Source organism: Camelus bactrianus, chromosome 9 (assembly GCF_048773025.1).
Source record: "Camelus bactrianus isolate YW-2024 breed Bactrian camel chromosome 9, ASM4877302v1, whole genome shotgun sequence".
In the NCBI taxonomy this organism is placed as follows: Eukaryota; Metazoa; Chordata; class Mammalia; order Artiodactyla; family Camelidae; genus Camelus; species Camelus bactrianus.
In genome coordinates this window covers 37,775,579-37,784,379 of record NC_133547.1, presented here as the reverse complement: position 1 = coordinate 37,784,379, position 8,801 = coordinate 37,775,579, and positions in this window count along the sequence as shown.

Here is an 8,801-nt window from a genome sequence, read left to right as displayed (position 1 = left end):
AAGACCTAGAATTGCCAAAGCATTACTGAAGAGAAAGAAAGAGGCTGGAGGAATAACTCTCCCAGACTTCAGACAATACTATAGAGCTACAGTCATCAAGACAGCATGGTATTGGTACCAAAACAGACATATAGACCAATGGAACAGAATAGACAGCCCAGAAATGAACCCACAAACTTTTGGTCAACTCATCTTTGACAAAGGAGGCAAGAATATACATGGAATAAAGACAGTCTCTTCAGCAAATGGTGTTGGGAAAACTGGACAGCAGCATGTAAAACAATGAAGTTAGAACACTCCCTTACACCATATACAAAAATCAACTCAAAATGGATTAAAGACTTAAACATAAGACAAGATACAATAAACCTCCTAGAGGAAAACATAGGCAAAACATTATCTGACATACATTTCAAAAATTTTCTCCTAGAAGAAATAAAAGCAAGAATAAACAAATGGGACCTAATGAAACTTACAAGCTTCTGCACAGCAAAGGAAACCAGAAATAAAACAAGAAGAAAACCTACGGAATGGGAGAAAATTTTTGCAAGTGAAACCGACAAAGGCTTGATCTCCAGAATATATAAGCAGCTCATACGACTCAATAAGAAAAATATAAACAACCCAATCCAAAAATGGGCAGAAGACCTAAACAAGCAATTCTCCAAGGAAGACATACAAATGATCAAAAAGCACATGAAAAAATGCTCAATATCACTAATGATCAGAGAAATGCAAATCAAAACTACAATGAGGTATCACCCCACACCAGTCAGAATGGCTGTCATTCAAAAATCCACAAGTGACAAATGCTGGAGAGGCTGTGGAGAAAGGGGAACCCTCCTACACTGCTGGTGGGAATGCAGTTTGGTGCAGCCACTATGGAAAACAGTGTGGAGATTCCTCAAAAGACTAGGAATAGACTTACCATATGACCCAGGAATCCCACTCCTGGGCTTGTATCCAGAAGGAAATCTACTTCAGGATGACACCTGCACCCCAATGTTCATAGCAGCACTATTTACAATAGCCAAAACATGGAAACAGCCTAAATGTCCATCAACAGGTGACTGGATAAAGAAGAGGTGGTATATTTATACAATGGAATACTACTCAGCTATAAAAACCAACAACATAATGCCATTTGCAGCAACATGGATGCTCCTGGAGAATGTCATTCTAAGTGAAGTAAGCCAGAAAGAGAAAGAAAAATACCATGTGAGATCACTCATATGTGGAATCTAAAAAAAAAAAAACAAAAACAAACAAACAAACAAAAACAAAGCGTAAATAAAGGACAGAAATAGACTCACAGACAGAGAATACAGACTTGTGGTTACCAGGGGGGTGGAGGGTGGGAAGGGATAGACTGGGATTTCAAAATTGTAGAATAGACTACACTGTATAGCACAGGGAAATATACACAAAATGTTATGATAACTCACAGAGAAAAAAAGTGACAATGAGTGTGTATTTGTCCATGAATAACTGAGAAATTGTGCTGAACACTGGAATTTGACACAACATTGTAAAATGATTATAAATCAATAAAAAATGTTAAAAAAAATAAAATAAAATTCAGCCACTTGTTCAAACAACTCTTGCATGTCAGCTATAAATAATCATTTGAGGAAAAACTTTAAAAATGAAATAGGTATAATATAGGGCAGTAATTAAGCATTTCTTTGATAGAGATGTTGTTCCTAAAGGTGGGAAGTGAGAAATGTTCCCTGTAAGTCGCTGGGCATGGATGTCCCTTGACATCGACAATCCACAGAGTAACAAACATCCCCAAAACCAGGATCAGTCAATATCAATTAATCCTCCTATATTTCCCATAAGCAAAAATTGGCAATTTCTGCTGTGTTATTTTGATAGAGCAGTAATAGGTGGATATTTGCTGCCACCCATTGAGTTGCCGCAGCTTGGTTAATGCTACATCCTGTATCCCTTATTGATAAGATGAGAGTTCATTCCAGATCTATAGACATTTCCTATATATATAAACTCATATTCATTTTCACAATTATTGTACAATAGGCAACTTACTTTACTAGACAGTAGTTACAAGTGCCATATAGTTCTAATTGAACCGTTTTGCAGGCGGTTTTAAAACATGCTCATCAGGAAGACTGATATAACAAAAGGCAGATTTATAATCTCTGGTACCAGACTACTTGGGGCACATCAAATTGTAAGACAGATTTTCCTTTTCATTTCTGGAATGGGTTTGGATATTTTTTGCCCACCATATGTTGGATGTAAACTAGATACCAGCAAGAAACGTAAACATCCCTCATGATTAGAGGTTTAAAAATTTTTGGTAGCCCTCTGATTTATTTTGCTGGAAAAGTAATTCCACTCTACTGAGCAGTACACCCCTTATAACCATATGAAGTACAATTTGACTGCCTGGACTTATTCCCCTCTGATGATTCCTGTGCTCTGTGAATGATTACAGAAATGAGCAAATAGATTTGGTATGTATGGAATAATGATGTAAGGGCTCAACCACCAAGCTATGGCCTCAGATGTATATATCAAAGTCAGACAGTTTTCTGCCAACAACTGTATCGTTAGAGTCTTGCCTTCTCCTCTCAGGAATGCATCCTATGTAAAAATTTCCTGATTCATGTGGAAGGTCTAATTTTGAGGCTACAGGGTCTTTTTTTTTTTTTTTTTTTTTTTGAGATAGAGAAGCCATCAAATTGTGTTTACAGGTGTGTATGATGATAATTTAGTATTGTGACCCCATATAGAACAAATCCAACTTGTCTGCAGGTGTAGGAAGCTATTTAATTTATTTTATTTCTTAACTTCTAGGTAAACAGGTGACTGGAAGCACTTCTCATTAACTGAAAGAAAGAACTCCAGGCACAGGCTTGGCATCATGCTAAAATGTCCTTATATGTTGAGAGGCATTAAATACTTTTTCTCAAGCAAACTGAAAATTGCTTTTTTCCCTAATTCAGCAAAATGCCATAATTGCCCAATAGAAAGAAAACCATACATTATGCAATTTGCAGAATGTTAATTAAGCACTGAATGGGTTCAGATGGTTATATTTTTACTTAAGAAAAACCACTTATTTGTGATAAAGTTATGGTAGTGCAGAGATTGCAAATGGATGGCCGTTGTGTTAAGTCAGACTGATGGATCTTGTTTGTTGTGTCCCTGTGGTCTGGACCAGAGGATTCTCTATTATTTTTAAAATTCTTTAAGAGTCTTTCCTATTATAAGTCCAGATTTTCAGCTTCTCTTGAAAAAAAAAAAAATTGGCAATACTGAGCCCCCATTCCTGCGTTGAAACAGTAGGTTGGAGCCCCTGCTGTTCTGCCTCTCCAGACCCCTTCAGACCTCCCCTTTCCCTCACACTTTGTTAAGTCCAGGATTCTGCACGTGTTTACTTACCTGTCAGGCTCCTGCGGAAACATGTGTATGTGACCTTTATATTAAAGTTTTTCCTTTTTTGTAATTTTTCCCTCTACATTTGTTTGTTATCTATAATAGTGCTTCTAAAAGCCTTAAAATCAGGGCAAGTGATTTAGATGTTTTTTTCTCATCACTAATGAATAAAGAACATCTTGCATAAAGTACATTAAATGTTGAAGTCAGAAAGAGGCTTTTGTCAGGACACCATGCTGTAAAGTGGCGTCTTAAGTGGGCATAATGTCTCGCGTCAGCAAGGAAAGGAAGAGTTGAGTACAGGCAAACTTGCCCTTGAGAATCCCTTAGGGAGACGCCAGATTTGAAACTGATACACTCTCTCAATAAGTCCAGTACAGCCAAGTTTCCCCTCTAGCTTTGGAACAGATAGATTTTCTTCTCCTTTTTTGGTTGAGCACCAGATGAAGTAATAGTATTGAATTCAGGAATCATATTATATGCAATACATATCTTTTAAAACTAGAATACGCAGAACTGCAGCAAGATGATCACTAAGAGAGGTGCGTGGGAAGTGAACTCAACAGAGGCGAAGGCAGAATCCCATTTTCCCTCTCATGCTCACTCTGGGGCATACGGTCAGTGAGTGGAATGACAAGTGAACGGCTCATGCTATTTCATTCTATGTCGCTGTCTTTCATCCCTGTTATGAGTGCATGACCTTGAATTTGAGTACATTTGAGTTTGTGCATATGATAGAAATACACTGATTCAAACTATAGGATGACTCAGCACACAATTTGATCACTTACTAAATTTTTAAAACATAGGACAAGTGAAATGAATAATAGAGATTTGATTTCTGATGAGAATAGTTTATAGACAGAAAACGATTAAACAATTTCAGATATTTGGTGAGCCTCCTTAGTGTGTGAGGTACTTTGAGAAGAGCTGTTTGGGATGAAGAGAGGCATAATGTGACTATCTTTATCACTGTTTTGAAGTCTCATACATTTTTCAGCCTATATATCTTTTTTTTTTTTAATGGGAATCTGATAAAGAGTGACCCATTGTTTTATTTTGGACATTGAGTGCATTTAAAAGAGAAGTATATTGATCCTGGAGAGAGAATGGGCAAGATGGCTGAGTAAGAAGACCCTGAGCTTACCTCCTCCCATAAAACACCAAAATCACAACAATTTACAGAGTAACTATTGATGAGAAAGACTGGAAGACTACAGAAAAGATCTTCTATTACTAAAGATATAAAGAAGGAACCACATGAGATAGGACACTTTGGGTTCCCTGAGCCAGCCACCCCAGGATACAGCCCCATGTACCATTTGGCCAATACAAGCTTTAGGATACCCTGAATCATACAGCCAGCTATGTCTGGAACTGGCCTTGTGCACTGGCAGGCCAACACTAGTTCTGGGACCTCCAGCCCTTCAATCACCCACCCAGAACATGGCTCCACTCACCAGCAGGACAGCAGTAGCCCTGTGAACACCCAGGGCCCTGTAGCTAGCCATCTTGTGACCCAGCCCTGCCCACCAGCAGCCAGTAGTCTCTGCACAAGGCAGGTCCTGGCAGTCAAACTAACTGGGGGTCAGTCATGCCTACCAGACCATCCACAGTAGTCAGTCTGCCACAACAGAAAGACCCACACAGCCCACATTAGGGGCACCCCTTGAGCATATACATCTGGTGAACATAGAGGAGAGTCCTGCTGGGATGTATGACATGTCTTCTACAAAAGGCCACATCTCCAAGGTCAGAAAATGTAACCAATCTACCAAATAGATACAGATAAAAGCAACAAAATAGGCAAAATGAGGTGACAGAGGAACATTGCAAATGAAGGAACAAAATAAACCCCAGAAGAAGAACTAAGTGGAGATAAGAAATCTACCCTATAAGTAATTTAAGATGGCGATCATAAAGAGGTTCAAAGGACTTGGGAGAGGATTGGGTAAAGAGAGTGAGAAGTTAGAAGTTTTTAACAAAGAGTTAGGAAATATAAAGAAGAACCAGAGATGAAATAATACAATATCTGAAATTAAAAAAATACACCACTGGAATCAATAGTAGATTAAATGATAAGGGAGAGCAGATCAGTGAGCTGGAAGACAGAGGAGTGGAAATCACTGCAGCTGAACAGAAGAAAGAAAAAAAATTAAAAAGAAATGAAGACAGCTTAACAGACCCCTGAGACAATATAAGCATACTAACATACACATTATAGAGTTTCCAAGTTTATAGTGATACAAGCCTATCTCAGGAATCAGGGAAAACTTCAAATAAACAACCTAACTTTATACCTAAGATAACTAGAGAAAGAAGAAAAAACAAAATGCAAAGTAGTAGAAGGAAAGAAATCATAAAGTCAGAGAAGAAATAAATGAAATAGAGACTAAAAACAAAATAGAAAAGATCAATAAAACTAAGAGATTGTTCCCTGAAAAGATAAAAAAAAAAATTGATAGACCTTTAGCCAGACTCATTAAGAAGAAAAGAGAGAGGGCCCAAGTCAATTAAATCAAAATGAAAAAAGAGAAGTTACAACTGACAGCACAGAAATACAAAGGATCATAAGTGATTACTATGAACAATTATATGCTGATACAATGGACAACCTGGAAGAAATGGAGAAATTCTTAGAAAAATACAATTTCCAAAGACTGAACCAGGAAGAAAGAGAAAACATGAACAGACCAATTACTAGTAATGAGATTGAATCAGTAATTAAATAACTCCCAACAAACAAAAGTCCAGGACTGGATGGCTTCACAGGTGAATTAGAAACTGAGTTAAAACCTATACTTAAACTATTTTTAAAAATCTCAGAGGAAGGAATGCTTCCAAACTCATTCTATGAGGCCAATATCACACTGATCCCAAAACTAGACTAAGCTACCACAAAAAAGAGAAAATTACCAGCCAATGTCACTAAGATTGATGAACATAGATGCAAAAATCCTCAGTGAAATATTAGCAAACCAAATCCAACAATATATTAAAAGGACCATAAACATGATCAAGTGGGATTTATCCCAGACATGAAAAGATGGTTCAGTACCTGCAAATCAATAAATGTGATATATGACACTAAAAAATTAATAATAAAAATCCTTTGGTCACTCAATAGATGCAGAAAAATCTTTTGACAAGAACTCAGTATCCACTTATGATAAAAACTCTCCAGAAAGTGAGTATAGATGGGACATACCTCAACATAATAAAGGCCATATATAATAAGCCCCCAGGTAACATCATGCTCAAAAGGAAAAAGCTGAAAGTGTTTTGTCTCAGATCAGGAACAAGACAAGGATGCCCACTCTTGCCCCTTTTATTCAACATACTGTTGAAAGTCCTAGCCACAACAATCAGACAAGAAAAGAAATAAAAGGATTTCAAGTTGGAAAGAAAGAAGTAACACTGTCACCGTTTACAGATGACATGATACTATACATGGAAAATCCTAAAGATGCCACCAAAAAAATGACTAGAACTTATCAATGAAGTCAGGAAAGTGGCAGGATAAAAAATTAATATACAAAAATCTGTTGTGTTTCCATATACTAACAATGGACTATCAAAAAGAGAAACTAAGAAAACAATTCCATCTACAATTGTATCAAAAAAATAAAATACCTAGAAATAAAGCTACCCGAGGAAGTAAAAGAACTATATTCAGAAAACTATGAGACATTGATGAAAGAAATTGAAGATGACACAAACATATGGAAAGATATACCATGTTCATGGATTGGAAGAATTAATATATGTAAGCAATCTACAGATTCAGTGCAATTCCTATCCAAAATACCAGTGTTGTTTTTCAGAGAACTAGAACAAATAATTTAAAAATTTGTATGGAAACACAAAAGATCTCAAATAGCCACAACAATGTTGAGAAAGAAGAACAATGCTAAAGGAATCGTGATTGCTGATTTCAAACTATACTACAAAGCTACACTTATCAAGATAGCATGGTACCTGCACAAAAACAGACACATATGCCAATGGATCAGAATAAAGAGCCCAGAAATTAACCCATACTTATAGGGGCAATTTATCTACCACAAAGAAGGCAAGCATATATAATGGGGAGAAAACAGCCTCTTCAGTAAATAGTGTTGGGAAAACTAGACAGGTACATATAAAAGAATCAAACTGGACAACTATCTCATGACATGAACAAAAATAAGTTCAAAATGGATTAAATATTTAAATGTAAGACCTGCAACCATAAAACTTCTGGAAGAAAACATAAGCAGTAAGCTCTGTAACATCACTTTGATATCACTCTTAATAATATTATTTTTGGATATGTATCCATATCCCAGGCAAGGGAAACAAAAGCAAAAAAAAAAAAACAAATGGGACTACATCAAACTAAAAACCTTTTGCATAGTGAAGAAAACTATCACTAAAATGAAAAGGCTGCCTACTGAATGGGAGAAGATATTTGCAAACAATATATCTGATAAGGGGTTAATATCCAACATTTATAAAGAACTCATACAACTCAACATCAATTAAAAAAAAAAAACCAAACCCATCAAAATATTGGCAGAGGATCTGAATAGATTTTTTTAAAGACATACAGATGACCAACAGGCACATGAAAAAAATGCTCAACATTACTAATCATCAAGGAAATACAAGTTAAAATCACAGTGAAATATCACTTCATACCTGTCAGGATGGCTATTATCAAAAAGACAACAAATAACAAATGTTGGCAAGAATGTTGGGAAAATAGAACCCTCATGCACTGTTGGTTGGAATGTAAATTGGTGCAGTCACTGTAGAAACTATATGAAGATTCTTCTAAAAATTAAAAATGGAATTAACATACAAGCCAGCAACTCTACTCTTGATGTTTATCTGAAGAAAATGAAAACACTAATTAGAAAAAAAATATATATATATATCTCCCTGTTCAATGCAGCATTATTTACAATAGTCAAGATATAGAAACAATATAGAAACAAGTGTCCATCAATAGATGTGTGGATAAAGACAATTGATATATATACATAGATACACATTTTATATATCTACATATATATAATGGAGTATTACAAAGCCATAAAAACGAATGAAATATTGCCATTTGCTACAACATGGATAGACCTAAAGAGTATTACGCTAAATAAAATAAGTCAGATACACAAAGATAAATCTATATGATTTCATTTAAATGTGGAATTTAAAAAACAAAGCAAAGGAACAAACATAACAAAACAGAAACAGAGTTACAGATATGGAGTAAAAACAAGTGGGTACCAGAGGGGATGGAAGTGGGAGGAGAAAAGAAATAGGTGAGAGAGATTAAAAGGGACAAATTTCCATTTATGAAATAAATGAGTCATGGGTATGACATGCCCAGTATGGGTAATATAATCAGT